This window comes from Manis javanica, chromosome 3, assembly GCF_040802235.1.
Source record: "Manis javanica isolate MJ-LG chromosome 3, MJ_LKY, whole genome shotgun sequence".
Taxonomy (NCBI): Eukaryota; Metazoa; Chordata; class Mammalia; order Pholidota; family Manidae; genus Manis; species Manis javanica.
Genome location: NC_133158.1, coordinates 152,358,681 through 152,377,554, shown reverse-complemented (window position 1 = coordinate 152,377,554; position 18,874 = coordinate 152,358,681).

Here is an 18,874-nt window from a genome sequence, read left to right as displayed (position 1 = left end):
ATTAAGCAAGGGGACATGGCTGCAAGTCTAGACTCCAAAGTCAGCCAACGAGATTCAAATGTCAGCTCTACCAATGACAGTATGACCTAGGGAAGTTATTTTACTCTCTCTGAGCCTCAGGTTCCTCATCCCCAAAACAGAGATAACTACACTCACCTCATTGAGTTATGATGAAGACTGCTAATTGTCAAAATTATCAGAGACTTTTTTAAATAAGCTTAATGCCACCATCCGATATAGAAATCTCCAGAATCTTTCCTTTTCCTCAGATACCATCTTCTGAAGCAATATCCTTAACTAAGATTGACTTGGATGATTACTTTGCTCTGATGCAATTTTATGTAGTCATAGTATGTAAACTTTGCTTATTGATATTAAACGTTTAAAAACAACCTATGATCAAAACATGGAAGGAGTAATTATAAGTACAGAGAAAGAGTGGGAAAATAAGACAGAACTCAGAAGAGGTAAGTGAGGGAAAGGCTTGGTGAGGCAAGTGCCGTGGCCGCTAGGTGGAGTGTTTGTACTCGGCAGAGCAACAAGCAGAAGTGTAAGCAAATTACTAAAGGTACAAAGGTAGCCAACCCATGGAGTCACTGAGAGATGGAGGGGGGAGCTGTGTAAGTGGGTTAATTCCTCATCTTCCATAGAAGAAAAATCAATAGATAATGTCAAAAATTGAAAAGCCAGTAGGTAGCAGCAGTATAAGTGCATCATTTAGAGATATCAAAATAACACTAAAATCCTACAAAAAGAATTAAAAATAGCTTATTTAGCAAAGAGGTGAAGAGGGCTGAAAGAGGGACCATACTTATTGTTCTAGTTCTTCTATACTACTGTACTTAAAATTTTCAACTGTTTTTGAAAGGAAATGTAACTGAAAAAAAACTAAGCACAACACCAACTAAAACCACAGAAATAAGCCTAGTAAGAAATGTGCATATCTCACAGCAAGAAAACTCTAGATCTTTGCTGATATAAAGGAAGACCTCAAATATGGTGAATTCTATGTTCCTGAAAGGGAGGCCTCAGTGTCTTAAAGTCAGTGCTGCTCAGCTATTCTATAAATTCAATGCAATTCCAATCAAAAATCCCTACTCAGGGGACTAGATTACTTTTGTGACTAGACAGGCTATTTCTAAAATCTATCCAGACCAGAAAATACATGAAAAGGCCCAAACAGTTATGAATAGGAACAATGATGGAGAACTTGCCCTAACAATCTAGTTCTGAACCAACGCATCTGTGGAACAGAATAAAGTATACAGTATCCTGGGCATCATCTTTTTCATTACATGCAAATAGTCACTTTTAGCAAAGTGAAATACCAAGAAATGGCCGGTGACCTTTCTTCTCTAATGTTGTATTTGGACTGATGATGCAAGCAACATGACAATATTTCAACAAATGTACCGTAACCTAAAAAAAGGCTGAGTTGGGATAAGCTGAGCTTCCTGTGGAAATAATTTTTGTTCTCTGTAAAAGAAAAAGAAATACTCATAACTAAGCACAATTCTGTATAATAGAGCAGAAATGTTTTATTTCATATCAGTTAATCAATCACCTACTTGCAGCTTATTTACCCCAACTACAAAACAGTGACTGGATTAAAAAGTATATGCTGAGGAAAAGGTATGTGAATTCTAGCGTAGCTTCGATCAGGGGCAAATGTGGACTTGAGAGTGCTGTGTTTTCTCATGGAAGATCTATGTCAGCTAAGAAACTTGAGTTGGGACTATTGTATTTCACCTATTTATTGCAAGAGGCTTCCAGTCTCCTGTGTTGCAGTCTCACCTCTCCCCTCAATTTGTTAACCATTGTCAGAGAGATCTTTCTAAAATTCAACTGGCCCTTGACTACTTCCTTCATCTTCTATCCTTGCTTATCCACCTACTGTAATCCTTCTTATTCAAGGCTCATTTCAAATATCATCACTAGAAATCCTTTGCTGACTTCTTCACATTCACGGTTCCACTGGAATGCTTCTCTGTCACAGTGCTACCATACTTGGTGATATAAGCCTCCCTCCACAGTATCACAAGATATTGACAAGGAGTTTAATACTTCTTATTTTCATAGCCCCAACCAACACATGTATACAAAGCATTCAATGTTATCTTTGATTGCACCACTAGCAGCAAAGGATTCCACAGGCAACTCTCAATTTTCCCCTCCCTAAAAACGGCCTTGGATAAATAATAAACGGCACAACAAGAGAAATCACAAGTATCTAAATGTTTAGCACCTCCAAAAAGCAAAAATCTGCATAACTGAGAAGAATACTGATCTGGAAACCAGAGTACTGATTCCAGCCACAGGTCTACTCCACATCTTGGAGAAAATTTTACAGCCTGTTTCCTCTCCTTAAAAAAGAGTGAAGTTGCTATGGCTTCTGCCTCATCTAGAAAGCTAGGACTATTTACTCCTGCTCTGACATCAGCCCCCTCCATAAGGCATGCCTACACACTGCGCACACTGCTGGCGTATCGGTCACACTAAGCCAAGAGGAAAATTAGTAGCAGAGCTACCAAAGTTCCAGGTCAAAGTGTTTTTTATTTGCATTCCAAATGAAATACAATGGCTTTTCAGTTAAAGTAAAGGAAATGTGCATTATCTTTATTTCTATGATCATATCCTATAACATTTCTGTAGCCCATTTCCATATCCCAAATGCTTTCAGAGACATTATGCCAGTAATTCTTACAGCAAAATTGCAAAGTCAGCAAGAAAGTAATTTTATCTCTAGTTACTAAAAAGGAAGCTGGGGTTCACAGACATTAAAAGATTATGAAAACACTTGCCTTACATGCCTGAAGCTTGCACTGACTTCTGTTTTTATGCTGCAGTTCAAGTCCCCTACATAGTGTTGTTTTAAGAATCACTGCAATGACTCTCTAACTCAGATGTTTAGTATATCACATTAAATTTTAAGGCCAATGATCATAATTATAATTTCCTAAGTATATGTATAAATACAAGATGTAGGAGCAAACATGAGTTTTATACTTCATATACTTAATACACACTTTAAGACTAAGGATATACCATCAAAACTCAGGTTTCTTCTCTTGGGTCTGAACGAACATTTTTCAACTTTGCATTCCCATCAATTGAAACCACTTCCACTCACATTACTGTTTCATACAAATTCAGAATCTATTAATTTCACACACTTTAAAATAGAGTTCATCTGTATAATTTAAGATGTTCCTCTTAAAACTGACCTGGAATTCAGAAAAAAATGTATTTAAAAATAGTCTTGCTACCCACTAAGATTTATAAATTTAATACTAAGATGTACAGCCAGTAAATTTTTCACTCAGCAAAATGCATTATTAAAATAGATAACAGAAAATCTGTTAAGTATGAGATATGTGCTTATTTAAAAAAACCTCTAGTAAGACCATCTGTATGTGAAGACATCTACCTTGAAACAAGACAACTTACATTTGTCAACATTAAAAGCTTGTATGACTAGATAAATGCATTCAGATTTCCACAATGAGTAATAATTAAAGTATAACTTTAAGTTTAAAGATTATTTTATATGGCAAAAGTGACTTCTGTCACTTTCACCACTACTTCCATGATGTATATTATGCAAGACAATCCTGAGAGTACGCTATGCAATTCAATTTATTCCTACATTCGGCATACAAAAGAGTTTCCAAACATATTAAAAGACAAAACTCAAAATGGAAAATCTTTCTGACAAACTGCATATTGAGTTAACCAAATCCTGCCCTATTTTTGTTAAAAGGCCCTTCCCGAGGCTTAGAAAATTCAGTTATACTCAGGAAGTGTCAACCATGGTCTAATTTACATTTTGAATAAAAAGCAAGCATCAATGCTGCTACAGTGAACATGGCACATCAAAGTCAATACTGCAAAGTAGCAGCGATCATAAGACAGGCTCTCAGATGGAGCACTGACACAACGACGTTATATTTGAGTGGACACACATGAATAATCTGAAATAACATAAGTATCTCAGTTTGCAAATAACTCTAGAAAACATTTCTTGACATATCATTTACTCGTCTAACCACACAGGAACATTTCTTACAATACAAGAACAATCTCTATATATTTTAAATTCCTGATCTCCCTAACTCATACTTTCAAGTGTTTCTCTCATGCTACTGGACCTGACAGGCTCTAAGAACATGATACATGGATTCTGCCTCCATTTTATCTACGCTTAATAGTTATACCACTTCATTGTACAAAGCTAATTATTTTCACTGTACAATCTTTAATTGATACAAATTGGGAATCATTCTGTCCATTTTATTGTAGAAAGTTAAAATATACCTTTATTCATCATTATTCAAACTGAATAAGACTTGACAATGTTCAAATTAAAACCCACTGTGTCAGACAAATGAAATTTTTAAGCATGTCTGTATCCTTGACTTGTAGCCTAAGAATATAAATGGCTTTGTCACTGACCATTTTATTCTAATAATGTACTTCCAATTCATTAGCATGCAAACTCTACCATTACAAAAGTACACATTTGCAAGAAAAAACAGCCCCACTTTGTTACCTTTTCATCTCATATAGAAATATCTCAAACATACTGTCAAGAGTTAAATGAATCTTTAAACTTAACTAAACATGAAATAAAATAAGAAATGTATACCATCTTTTTCTAGGACCATTACACTTACCTTAAAATTAGTAGTATGACTCTTGCCTTTTTCTGGACTTAAGTTTTTGTACACTTCAAGGTCTGCCATTAAATTTTATATTATTAAACATTATTAGCAAGAGCAGTTAAATTTCTCTCTACATCTTGATATACATCTTGAAAAAAAGAAAAGAAAAAAGGCAAAAAAAAAAAAAGAAAAGAAAAGACCATGGCTCATGCTGCCATTTATGGCATGATGAGATCTTCACAATTCAGTCTTTATAGTGTGGAGAAAACAAATCCATGAGATATGATTACAGAACTTTGTCCCAAAGTGAAAAGCACAGGCAGACAAGAGCACTGGCAGCATCTGCTCAGGGCTGCGGCTATTGCAGGAATGCAGGCGCTGTGGCTACTCTGGGTATGAGACTTGCATACTTAGCATAGTGCTTAAAGCCCTCAAGGCATTATGCACATTTAATATCTGGGAAGTGGAGGTCTTTAACCATCAAAGAACCCTCCTCACCTACAGAGGCCACTGAGAAACACTGATTGCCATGGTAGTGATGCAGGCTGAATGCAGAAAATGAACATGCACACACACAGAGACATGCACACTCTTGGGAAGCAAACATCATGCCATTTGAGGCAAAAACAATCCATTAAAAATAAGTTATGGGTAGCCCTTTACACACTACAATACTTTTGGGCTGATCAGGTTAGGCATGTATAAACTGACAGTGTTTAAGATTTTCCTTGATTTTCGTCTTGATTCCACAAACACAGCAGTGATCACAGAAAAGACTGGGATGTTTCCAGCTTAGAATGAATGAGATTACAGTTTCAAAACACAGGAAGTGAGGGCTACTTCTCAGCTAAAATCACAGCCTTATGGGCAAGGTAAGCAGTATGAATAGGTCTGATAAAAAAAACAGTGTTTAGTAAATGAGCAAGCACATTATTAGAGTACAGTTTTCCCAAAAGTATATGTCAGCGTTATTTGCATGCTTCAATCAACTTCTTTATAGATGATAAGTAGACAGACCAAGAGGAAGATTTTTCACAAGCAATTTACTACTAGTCTACAGCTAAGAGTTGTAACTAGGTCACTCCATCCTAAGCATCAACTCCCCTAATCTCAGAATTCTCTAATATCAAACCCTCTTGCCATTTTCTTCTCCCCAGTTTCAGCTGTAGCCCCTGAGACTCCCAGCACCTCCCACTGTGTACATGCCAACATGAATTCCTCTACTCCATTTCCCATTGGGACCACCCAGCACAGCCTGCCAACCTACCCAGCTTTTCCCCATTAAGTCTACCCCAATTTCCATTCATGTCTTTCCCAAGTGGCATACCCCTCAGCCAATTTGCAAACCTTAGTGTTTAGTGTTTAGTGAATGAGCAAGCACATTACTCTTGCATTTACTCTTAAATACTCTTGAGAAATTTAAATTCCAGTGGTGTGATGGGGGGTACACAAACAGAATACCCTTCTTGCAAGATTGTCCCTAATATACATACATGTATACAACTATACAAAATAGCAGTTAAGAGGTTAGGAACTCATCTGTCTGGATTCAAATCCTGCTTGTGCCACCAACCGTGTGTGTGACCTTAGGCAAGTTAAATTCTCTGCTCCTTTGTTTCCTTATTTGTGCAATGGGCATAAGAGTTTCCACTTCAAAGTGTTTTTGCAAGAATTAATTTAATACATATAAAGTGGTTAGAACTACAATTATTTTATATTACCATTATTACACTATTGTTATTAGTTTTGAAATCCTTTACATCAACCTAGAAAAGCAGTGGACTCCATTGTTTAATCTGAACTGATCAGTACTTTGAACACAGAGTGGCACCCCAAAACATGAGAATCTCAGAACTACCCACTCCTGTTAAATTATTCAAATGATTAATGCTCTAAGATAATATTACACATAGAGGCAACAGTGTTCCCATAACACAAAATTGGTGCCAAGTGATGGATTTCTAGTTCCTTCAACTTCCTGGAATCAACAATACCCCAAAAGCAAAAATAATTTCTGTGCAAATTTCCCACTCAATCCAGAAAAAGATGGAAACGAAAGTTTGGAAAATCTCCCCTCCCCTTTCCTTTCAAAGACCCCCATCCACATTACTGTGACAGCAACACAAAGGAGCCAGGAGGGCAGATGGGAGCAAAGCACCACTCACGCTCCTCATGCATGCTGGTAGGGGGGCTTCTCCTTCCAACGGCTTCACCCAGCTCATCCTGAAAACTCGCCCAGGCTCCTCCCTGAGAAGACTGGCATGACGGTCTGATATGGAGCCCAATGCTGTAGGATTGGCCCTGCCTCAGATTCATCCTGAATGGGGCACCTTCAAAGGCCAAGCCACTCACCCACGGTGAGCACACAGCAGCTCCACAGGGCAGGTGGGTGGGCTTTTAAAGAGTAGGCATAGCCCATGAGTATGCATTGGACCATCAAAGAACATTCAAGGGTTTTCGGAGCCCAGTGTACCTATACTAAGGTTGACAGAGGTACTGGATGGGTGACACATGGCCCCTGACTAACCCCCAGGATTTTGCCAACAGAACATCCCACGTAATGTCAAGTCTAGGCTGACAGACTTTGGTGGGCAGTGATGCTGCTCTGACAGGTCACCTCAACAACTCTATAGCTTCAGAAGCCTTAACTTCTTACATGAAACCTTCATTTGAAAAGATTGGACTTTTCCAGATTAGTTCGAGCACAGGACTTGGTATATACATTACATACCTTAGAAACCCGCATTACCTTTCTCCAGTTTTAAATTAGACATAATATGGAATTATCTTTCCAAACAGGTGAAATATAGGGAACCATGCCTCCAAGGTCAGCTTCGAAGTTTACAGGTAAAGGACTTTAAGCTATCTGACAGCATTTCCTCACCTCTCACACCTGACTTCTACTTCTGATTTCTTAAAGAAGTATCACAGAGTAACAGGTCACAGCGTGGGCTTCCGAGTCAGATGGAGGAAAGTCCAAGCCTCGGCTTTCTCCTTTGCTCACTGCAGGATCATGGGAAGTTAGGAGTAGGTGGCCAGATAAAATAGGATGCCCAGTTAAATGTGAATTTCAGATAAATGGCAAACATTTTTAGTATAAGTATGTCCCATGCAATTTTCCTGTATTTTTATTTGTTAAATCTGACAACCCAAGTGAGGGGACCCCTCCACGGCAGTACCCGCCTCACCAGGTATGTCTAAGGAGTAAGTAAGCTCGTGGAGACCAAGAGCCGACGCAGCACCTGGACAGGTAGGTACTTAATAGCTGGAAGGGAACGGCCACTCCAATCACCGGTGTAACAGAACTTCATTTAATCGAGTCTCCCACTGAAGAGGTTCTACACTTTACCCTCCCCACACACACCTCCATATCACCAGTCCCATAACTTTGAATCAAGACCAACTCAGGGCAAAAGCATGGCATGTATCTGCCCCAAAACTCCTAGGTCCAGTTAGTCACAAACATGGAAGCTATGTCACTTCATGAGACAATTTTTATTAAAGCCACCATTTTACCAAACACCGCACCACACAAACATTACTTTCTCTAGTCATCATGAAAATTCTGCAAGGAGATATATGAGAACGCATATTTTAAAGGTAAGGAAACAGATCCAAGTTGGACAAGATATCCAAGCTCGCGCGAGGATTCAGACCAAGCCGAATCCCAGCTGGCCCTTCCCACCCGTCCTTCCCACCGGCTCCATGCTTCAGGTCAAGGGAACCATCTGCAAGACTTCAGGCCTAACTGCAGAAGTCCTCACTTTCCCCAGTTAGAGGCTATTCCCACACAATGCCAGAAGCTGTTAGTGCCTCTGGCATAGGAACAGAGATGCTTAATAAGAAAAACAGTCTGTAAACCTGTAATCCCAAATTACCCATTCACTTTTTAACATACTCAGTTTTCTTCACAAGATGTAAAGCAGTGCAAAAGCAGGTGAGAGCAGCTTCGCTGCGAAAGAGCCTTTGGGGCGCCCAGCCAGCCCCACCCTTTCCTCTAAGCACCTAGATAGCTTGGTAAGGGGTAGATTTCACAGGAACTTTCACAGACTGCTGACCAATTGAAAATTGAGAGCAGAAATTGTTAAGAAGCTTAATGAAAAGTCATCAGGCAAGATGCAGTACGATTTGTAAAAATGTTTACACTTAGCTAGTGACTACTGCTGGAAAGCTACCATAAAGCAATCATAAGAAATACAAAAACCTATATGCCAGGATCTTTCCTTAGCATTAGTCATAACAAGGAATAACTACCAACAATCTAAGTGCCTTTCAACAAGGGAATGACTACATATACATTCATGTTTTGGAATACTTTATAGCCATTAACAATGTTTTTAAAATACTACAAGTACCTGGAGAATGTTTGACACACTGTGAAAAGAGGGTACAAACTAGATATGCAATGTGATTTTAATTATGTAAAATATACATATATAGAAACAGAAGGAAAGACTAGAAAAATATCTGAAAAAGGTTAACAAAGGGATCTCAAGGTGTTTTTCTTCTGAAATTTAACTAAAATTATTTAGAACCAACATTTCATTAATTCAGAAAAAAGGTGACATTTTTTAAAGACTAGCCAGCTTTTAGTAACACTGAACTAGGGAAGAGATAATCCCTTCCCACTGGTGTATAGAAACAATAGAGAACTTTGAGGGTTACTAACATTTACGAAGCATGCACTATGTTTTCAGACACTGCTTCTAGCACTGTGCATGCCTTATTTAATCTTCACACTGCCTCCTATGAGTGCATTAGGTATAATCCTTTCTCAAGTTTCAAATGTGGAAACTGAGGCAGAGAGAAGTTAAACAATCTCCCTGAGCTGGCACAACAAATGACTGACAGCCCTGGGATTTGAAACCCCTCAGTTTGTCTCTAGTACTAGTGCTCTTCACCAGATAAGGCAGCATGGAGATGCTGAGCATGCCATTTGTATCATGCAATACAGTGTTTCATCTGAGAGCCTTTAGAACAATAAACAGAGCTACTGGCACTTAATTCCTTTTAGGAAATTTCACTGTGCACTCAACTACAAAGGAAACCCAAAATCTTGAATTAAAATCATATAGCTAAACACTAGTGTAATTACACAAACAAATGAAACCCCTCTAAGTATCAAGGGGTTGAATCCTATAAGTACATACAAAGACACAGAGCCAGGTGCAGGAAAATTGCCAAGTGGATTCTCCAGGGAGATGTTTCCAGGATAAGCAAGCACTTTTGATTCCATAAGACAGAATACCTACCACTGTGGCATACTGTCTGGGTACCCCTTCTTTGCTGTTACAGATCATTCTGGGGACACTGGGCACCATTCAAGGCTACCTGTACTCAACTAGCTATCCTGAGCAATCTCTGATTCTGAAGTAGGGGCAGCACCATGCCATTTCTACACCTGTGCCAGTCACAGAGCTAAGAAAAAGAAAAGTAGCAAACTGAAGAGTAGAGACTTTGGCTTCTGAGTGTCTATTAATCTAGGGACGGTACTAGAAATCTGCTCTCTGTATTTTCAATGGACTCAACTCACTAGATTAAAGCTGCTGCAGTCATTGCAAATTTGGAGTTGGATTAAAAAGAATAACGATCCTCTATCAGTTCAAACAAACAAGCACAGTATACACCTAGGCCTGTTCATCAACAATGCATTTAAGGAAATCACTATTATATGAAGCTCTGAAGACCCTGTTGGGACTATTCTAGACAATTGCTACATCTTTGCATCAAGTCATGGAACACTATCATGAGTTCATTTTCAAAAGAAAAATGAAGGCACTCCACAAAGAGGTATGCAATGTACCTAAATGCTCAATAGAAGTAAAAATGATAATCTTTCCCCTCTACATCCTACCCCTTACAAAGTCCTTTCGGGAACAGGTACCTGACAACTACAGAAGTGGGTCATCCTGCTCATGATCACCCATGATCATCCTGCTTTCAGTGGAGAGGAAATGAGACTTGGAGGCTCTCCATGACTTGCCTGAGATCACAAAACTAGCACATGGGGAAAAATGACCTGAAACTGAGTTTTCTAATCCAAACACAGTGTTCTTCCCACATACTGTGCATGCATACTTAGCATATTATTACAAGAATTGGTAACCAGAGTAAAACCAAAAACTTAAGTCGCAAACCCAAGTGTACTCCACAGATTGCAGCCAAGAGGAAAGACAGAGCTGGCAGGCTGCGGGCGTCCATCCAGTGCCTGCTAAACCCATGCTAGGAATGGCATAAACAAGGGTTTTATTTAGGTAGCAGGCCTAACCTGGCTCTTATTCATCACTGGAGAGAAATAACTGTATATTCCAGTGATATAGAACAGGTCCTATAAATCACACATGCTTGTCAAATAAGCCAGTCTCTGGACTTGCCCTACATTTAAAACCTGACACTCATCACTGGGCAGTAATTATTGCACATTTTTAAGCACCTGAATCCCAAAACACACAGACTATCACCCAAATTTAATTTTGCTCTCTTTCACAGGACAGAGATGAACCACCCTTTAGCCTGACTGCCTCCCTGAAATGATGCCTCCTTGATAATCTGTTGATCTCCTCTTCAAGACTCTTGGCTTTAAATTTTTCTCTTTTTTCTGAAAGATGTGATTATTTATTGGTCATGTCACTTTAAATTTTACAGGTTGGCATAAAAATTTACAGGCCCCTCACTGTCAGTTTGATGAAGATGTCAGTATAATTCAAAATAAAACCCTTGGTAGCTCAGAGCTTGATTTCAGTTTGAGCTAACCACAAAACCATTGAGTCCTCACGGGCAAGATTTCATTCACAGGCTCTATAAGAAACCCAGGAGCTTGAGGCCAGCGAACACATACAGCACCTGACCTGATGTTGGTGGAGACAGGAAATGTGAAAATTCAACCGACGTTTGGATTTCATGAGCACATATCCAGATATAAATAAAGGTGCACAGACTTTACAAATCAGCATCAACTGGTGGAATATCTACCATTAGTTCTGATCAGTGTTCATTATAACATTAACAGTGGAGAATTAACCAGGTAGGTGGGCACATGGGAATCTCTAATGGTTGTTGACAGTGACACATACTAAAACAAGTAGCTACTCTGAGGGTGGAAGCTTTAGTTAAATTCTCATAATGTAAGTAGTAACACACTCAGACTCCCCCACAGCACTCGCGAAGCACTCGTTCCCTGCAACCGAGAAGCCCCTTTACCTCCGCCCTGGCAGGGAACAGCTGTAGTGTAAACGTCCAGAATAAACCTTAAGTATTTGTACACTCCACCTAATGGAGGACTGTTTGCTTATATAATAACCACGCTTTTCATATCTGATATTTTAATAAAGGCCATTTACCATGCCTTAATCTGACATCTCTGGGTCTAATAAAAGATAAATGATATTACTTGCCCTGGCATGCCTTAGCTAACAGCCAGTTAAATAGAGATTACACTATGTGCGTTCAAACAGGAGGTACATGTGGTCGTCATAAAGCAAAGCCACTTACCTGGTAATACGGAGCACTGCACATACAGCCTGGTCCCATGAGGAATGCCAAAAAAGGTAACCATAAGTAGTGAGGACTGAGGGAAAGGGGAGAAGGAGATTCTAGAATGTTAAATAACTCCTTCTGAACAATGCTCTTCTGAGTACAGAGAGCTGGGAACAATCCAGACTCCCTGAATACAGAGTCAGTAGCCACAGTAGCTCAAGCCCAACACTGAGCAGCCCATCTCTGGAAAGCCTCCCACAGGCCAGGGGAAGGAAGGACCAAACTCTAGGCTCCTTTTGCTCATCAAGGTCACCCCACCCCCAGCGGTCTTCAGGGCTGTCTGCGCGCGGCGGGCTGAAGACCCTCCCAAGAACAGGAGGCAGGTTTCCAGGAGAGCTGGACCGCCATGAATGCCCTGGAGGACAGCACAGGAGATGCACGCCTCTGAAAACGTAATCCTGGAATGCCTGGGGAAGACATTTTAATAACTAAATATGACCTTTAGGGAAAGAATTTCCTTAAATGACCTGGACAGAGAAACAGCACCTCTGTTTCTGGAAGAAAACCAAGGACAGAGATCGCATTTACTGACTCTTCCAATGCGACAGTGCATTTCCATATCACAAGAGTGTAAATTCCTAACCTAAATTGTTCTACGGAAATGAAAAACTGCTTTGTTTCTTTCTCATGAAATAGAAAGTGGCTGTTCTCCACAACTTCAACCGTGAATTTTTAAATATATTAACACTTTTGCAGTCTCTCTTCCCCAAGTCAAATAATTTCATTTATTTAGCCTTTCTAATCTTTGTTTTCTCAAAAACAGTACTGATTTATTAATTTTTTTTCTGCCAAACAGGTAGATCAGACATAGCAACAGGGAGGACCACAACATAAACTCCTTGAGAGCAGGAATGTATCCGTGTTCACTGGTGTATTCCCTGGGTCTAAAACGGATCCAGCCAGTCGCGAGCACCAACGAGGTCTGAGAACAGGAAGACTCACCCTAACAAGAAACTCCCACTCCAGATAGTTCTCCAGTTCCCAGGAAGGCACTGGGAATAAGGCAGGACCTAGACTCCAAAGGATGACAAAGGGACTCCAAAAGCTGGGAACACAGAACCAGTTGCTGCAGTTGTGTTATGGGGGAAGTATAAATGAAGGAATGGCCACAGGCAGCCTTTTCTCTGTAAGACAGGGAAAAGACTGAGATGGAGACTACTCATGGGCACGTCCCTTGAGACAATCATGACTTGTTAAAGCTCTCCAAATGGTCTTCTCATGGACACTTCAGCCCAGGGATTTAGGATGAGACAGACTGTGGTATCAAAAGAAGGTAGAATTCCTTAGGAGAAAAAGGGAAAAAACAGGTCATTTCCAAATCCAGAAATTATCACTACACACAATGGGGGCGGGGACATGGAGTAGTTGGAAATGATGTGACAGCCATTGTATATGGTATCAGGAAGGCCTGAGTTCAATTCTTGGGCCCACAGGTGGCTCAGCAATCTGAGTCAAATTATTTTAAATCCCTGCCAGCTTCAGTTTCCTTATCTACAGCAGGACCTACAATATCAGAATCAGAAGTTCACAGTGCAGTACCTAAGTACTCTAAGTAGGACCAGCTACACAATTTTGGAGTCCAGTGCAAAATGAAAATACGGGGTTTTCAAAAATTAAGAATTTCAAGACAGCCGAGCAACAAACCAAGCACAGAGCCCTGTGTGACTGCACACGTGAAGCCAGCCTTAACTCTAGGAACTTGGTAGGCTTTACGATGTCATAACATTTTTTCTATGTCTGTTACTTTACTTCTGCCAGATCTGTTTCCCTACAGAGATCAGCTAGGGGAAAAAAATAACTTTCAAAAATAAAGGAACTAAAAAAGAAAACTAAACTAAAGGGCCTTATTGATGTTAAATTTACTTAAGTTGGTAACAGTGCCATGATTCATTTAAGAGAATATCCCTATTCTTAGGACATACACTGAGGTATTTAGGGGCAAAGGACCATGAGGTATGCTACTTATTCTCAAATTACTCACAGAAAATAATTGTATTTGTGTGTAGAAAGTGTGTGAGTGGGTAATGATAAAGCAAATGGGGTAAAGGTTAACGATAAGTAAATCTGGGTAAAGGACATATGGGGGATTTTTGTTGCATTCTTGCAACTTTTCTGTGAGGATAAAATTATTTCCAAAGAAAAAGTTACCATAACATGAAAGTCCCACGTGAGCTTGGGGGTGGAGTACAGAGGGAGGAACAGAGTAACAGCAAAGAGAGGAGAAGTTGTAAGCTCCATACACAGACGGACCATTTCTCCTTTGTCAGCTGCTGAATCCCCAGCTCAGAACCTATGTCAACAATTAAGGCATGAAGGAGAGAAGGAGCAACATCCTGCGCTCCCACTGGCTTGAAGAATAAGGACCCTGGGCAGGGACAAGTGACTGAAAGCCATGCCAGCACTTGGGAATTGAGGAGCTGCCTCCATTTAGAATGAGATCAAGGACTCTTGTGAACATGGGCTCACAGTGCAGCCTGGTATGTACCACACCCTGGAACACGGCCCAGGGACTTAGTTTCCCCTGCTTGCTAACAGACCTTAGGCCCACCGTTTAGCCTTCCCAGGCCTCAGGATCCTCCCATATAGAATCGGGGAGGTTACTAATCCATTCACATACTGGACATCTCCCATATCCCAGGCCCTAAAGTCATGTCTCAGTTTTCTACAGCTTTCATTCTAGAGGGGATCTCACCAACTAGCAGCATTAAATAAGTTTTTGAGGTCTCTGAGGGCTTTTCAAACCCTGAAAATTCTATCTAAAATATCTGGGGCTACTTCCAAAATAAGCATGAATATCAAAGTGTGATATTTTAAAAATAAAATAAACATGAGTATTATAGTATAATGTTTTAATAAAATAAGCATGAATGTTAAACAACTTTCTTAAGTACTCATAGCAAACACATACTCTCTTAAAGGTGAAAATATGTTCAAGATACCCTATGCTTAATCCATTCATGATAAAAACTCTCAGAAAAATGGGTATACACGGCAAGTACCTCAACATAATATGGGCCATATATGATAAACCCACAGCTAACATCATACTGAACAGCGAGAGGTTGAAAGCTTTTCCTCTGAGATCAGGAGTAAGACAGGGATGCCCAGTTTCCCCACTGTTATTCAACATAGTACTGGAGGTCCTAGCCACGGCAATTAGACAAAACAAAGAAATACAAGGAATCCAGATTGGTAAAGAAGAAGTTAAGCTGTCACTATTTGCAGATGACATGATACTTACTATACATAAAAAACCCTAAAGACTCCACTCAAAAACTACTAGAACTGATATTGGAATTGAGAAAAGTTGCAGGATACAAAATTAACACACAGAAATCTGTGGCTTTCCTATACACTAGGAATGAACTAATAGAAAGAGAAATCAGGAAAACAATTCCATTCACAATTGCATCCAAAAGAATAAAATACCTAGGAATAAACCTAACCAAGGAAGTGAAAGACCTATACCCTGAAAATTACAAAACACTCTTAAGAGAAATTAAAGAGGACACTAACAAATGGAAACTCACCCCATGCTCCTGGCTAGGAAGAATTAATATCGTCAAAATGGCCTTAATGCCCAAAGCAATGTACAGATTTGATGCCATTCCTATCAAATTACCAACAGCATTCTTCAATGAACTGGAACAAATAGTTCAAAAATTCATATGGAACCACCAAAGACCCCAAATAGCCAAAGCAATGCTGGGAAGGAAAAATAAAGTGGGGGGAATCTTGCTCCCCAACTTCAAGCTCTACTACAAAGCCACAGTAATCAAGACAATTTGGTACTGGTACAAGAACCGAGCCACAGACCAGCGGCACAGAATAGAGACTCCAAACATTAACCCAAACATATATGTCCAATTAATATATGATAAAGGAGTCATGGACATACAATGGGGAAATGACAGTCTCTTCAACATATGGTGCTTGCAAAACTGGACAGCTACATAGAATGAAACTGGATCACTGTCTAACCCCATACACAAAAGTAAATTCAAAATGGATCAAAGACCTGAATGTAAGTCATGAAACCATAAAACTCTTAGAAAAAAACATAGGCAAAAATCTCTTGGACATAAACATGAGCGACTTCTTCATGAACATATCTCCCCAGGGCAAGGGAAACAAAAGCAAAAATGAACAAGTGGGACTATATCAAGCTTAAAAGCTTCTGTACAGCAAAGGACACCATCAATAGAACAAAAAGGTATCCTACAGTATGGGAGAATATATTCATAAATGACAGATCCGATGAAGGATTGACATCCAAAATATATAAAGAGCTCACATGCCTCAACAAAGAAAAAGCAAATAATCCAAGTAAAAAAAAATGGGCAGAGGAGCTGAATAGACAGTTCTCTAAAGAAGAAACACAGATGGCCAACAGACACATGAAAAGATGCTCCACATTGCTTGTCATGAGAGAAATGCAAATTAAAACAACGAGATATCACCTCACACCAGTAAGGATCGCCATCATCAAAAAGACAAACAACAACAAATGTTGGCGAGGCTGTGGAGAATGGGGAACCCTCGTACACTGCTGATGGGACTGTAAATTAGCTCAACCAATGTGGAAAGCAGTATGGAGGTTCCTCAAAATGCTCAAAATAGAAATACCATTTGACCCAGGAATTCCACTTCTAGGAATTTACCCTAAGAATGCAGCACTCCAGTTTGAAAAAGACAGATGCACCCCTTTGTTTATCACTGCACTATTTACAGTAGACAAGATACGGAAGCAATCTAAATGTCCATCAGTAGATGAATGAATAAAGAAGATGTGGTACATATACACAATGGAATATTACTTAGCCATAAGAAAAAAACAGATGCTACCATTTGCAACAACATGGATGGAGCTAGAGGGTATTATGCTCAGTGAAATAAGCCAGGCAGAGAAAGATGAGTACCAAATGGTTTCACTCGTATATGGAGCATAAGAACAAAGGAAAACTGAAGGAACAAAACAGCAGCAGAATCACAGAACCCAACAATGGACTAATAGTTACCAAAGGGAAAGGGACTGGGGAGGATAGGTGGGAAGGGAGGGACAAGGGGGGGGAAAAAGAAAGGGGGGTCTTACGATTAGCATGTATAGTGTAGGGGGGGCACAAGGAGGGCTGTGCAACACAGAGAAGACAAGTAGTGATTTTACAGCATCTTACTACACTGATGGACAGTGACTGTGAAGGAGTATGTGAGGGGGGGGAGGACTTGGTGAAGGGGGGAGCCTAATAAACATAATGTTCTTCATGTAATTGTAGATTAATGATACAAAAATTTAAAAAAGAGCTCTGCCCAGTGCTCTGGGCATGACACGGTGGCAGGGCTGCAAGGCTGCAGGAGAGCAGAGGCTGGAGTGATGGCAGCCACAAGGACCGAGGCCCAGTGGACAGTTGTGAGAACAGAGGGTCCCGGAGGCAGAGACTGGGTTGCTGCATACAGACTTGCTCTGAGAGAATGGGATACTAGTGACTGACCTGCCACCTGGAAATAAAGTCAGGTGTAACCCTTTGACCCCCTCAAAAAAAAAACAGGGGCAGAAACATCCTCTTCTATAAACCAAAGCAACAGCCATGTTTTCAGTGTATGACATGGGACGCAGACCTGCTAAACAGTGATGGATAATGTAAGAAAATGTGTGCTACATCAGACTTGGAACAGACACAGTTCTCTTCCAGAATGAGTGCCGTGGCCCCATAAGGCCTAGCCAGTAATTCTGTCATAGGGAAATGAGTGATAAAGGCATGTTCAGGCAATGGGGACTAAGAGTCACAGGTCACATGGAGCAAAGCCAAGCTGTAGGGAAACCATGCTGACCCATGATCTTTCCAGACGGGCCTCTTAGCTGAGGAATCTGGTTAGAGGAGAAGCAGGGTGGAGCGGAAGTCAGAGGACATTCGGAGAGCATGTAACTCAGACACCAGCTCTTAAAAGCAAAGGAAGTAAAGTATTTGATGAGGGGATGTTTGCAACTACACATCTAATTAGAAACTTAGAAGTAGTTCTATAATTTTTTATAAATGCATAAAAAGGTTTGATACTTGAATTAACTGTTCCACAGGAGAATAGGCTAACTTGTGAGTGACCCTGGAGAGGCTACTTTTCAAAGCTGTGAGAATGTTTTTCTGATATAAGTTTGGGGAACTAAGGAAGCCCAAGACATAAATAAGGTGGCCAACTCAACCTGGTTTTCCCAGGACTCTCCAGGGTCTGGAACTGAGTCCTGCATCCTGAGAAGCCCCTCACAGTTGGTCATCCTAGGAAGGAACTACAATTCCTCCAATATTCTTCAGGAAAGGGTATCCTAAAGGTAGTATTATCATTTCATTTGGAAACTACACTAGGAAAGAGGAATTAATCAAGAGAATATGTGTTGGGGAAAAGGTGGGACTCGGGTAAATGACCAGAACCAAGATTGTAGAAATCTGCCACCACACTGAGCCCCTTCATTCACCAACTGGTAGGCATTTGGGGCCCTGAGAAGCTCATGGTTGTAGTAATTAGTTGATTTCTAAGCAGTTTTTAAAATATGATCCTGCTGCTGAAAAGAAGCCAGACTTACGGAACCAGAGAAAGCTGTACTTGTCAGATCAGTTTCCAGAAAAGTGTCTTCCACGTTCCTATGCAGCAGCCAGGGAAAGTTGGGCAGTGAGAGCAGTGAGTTT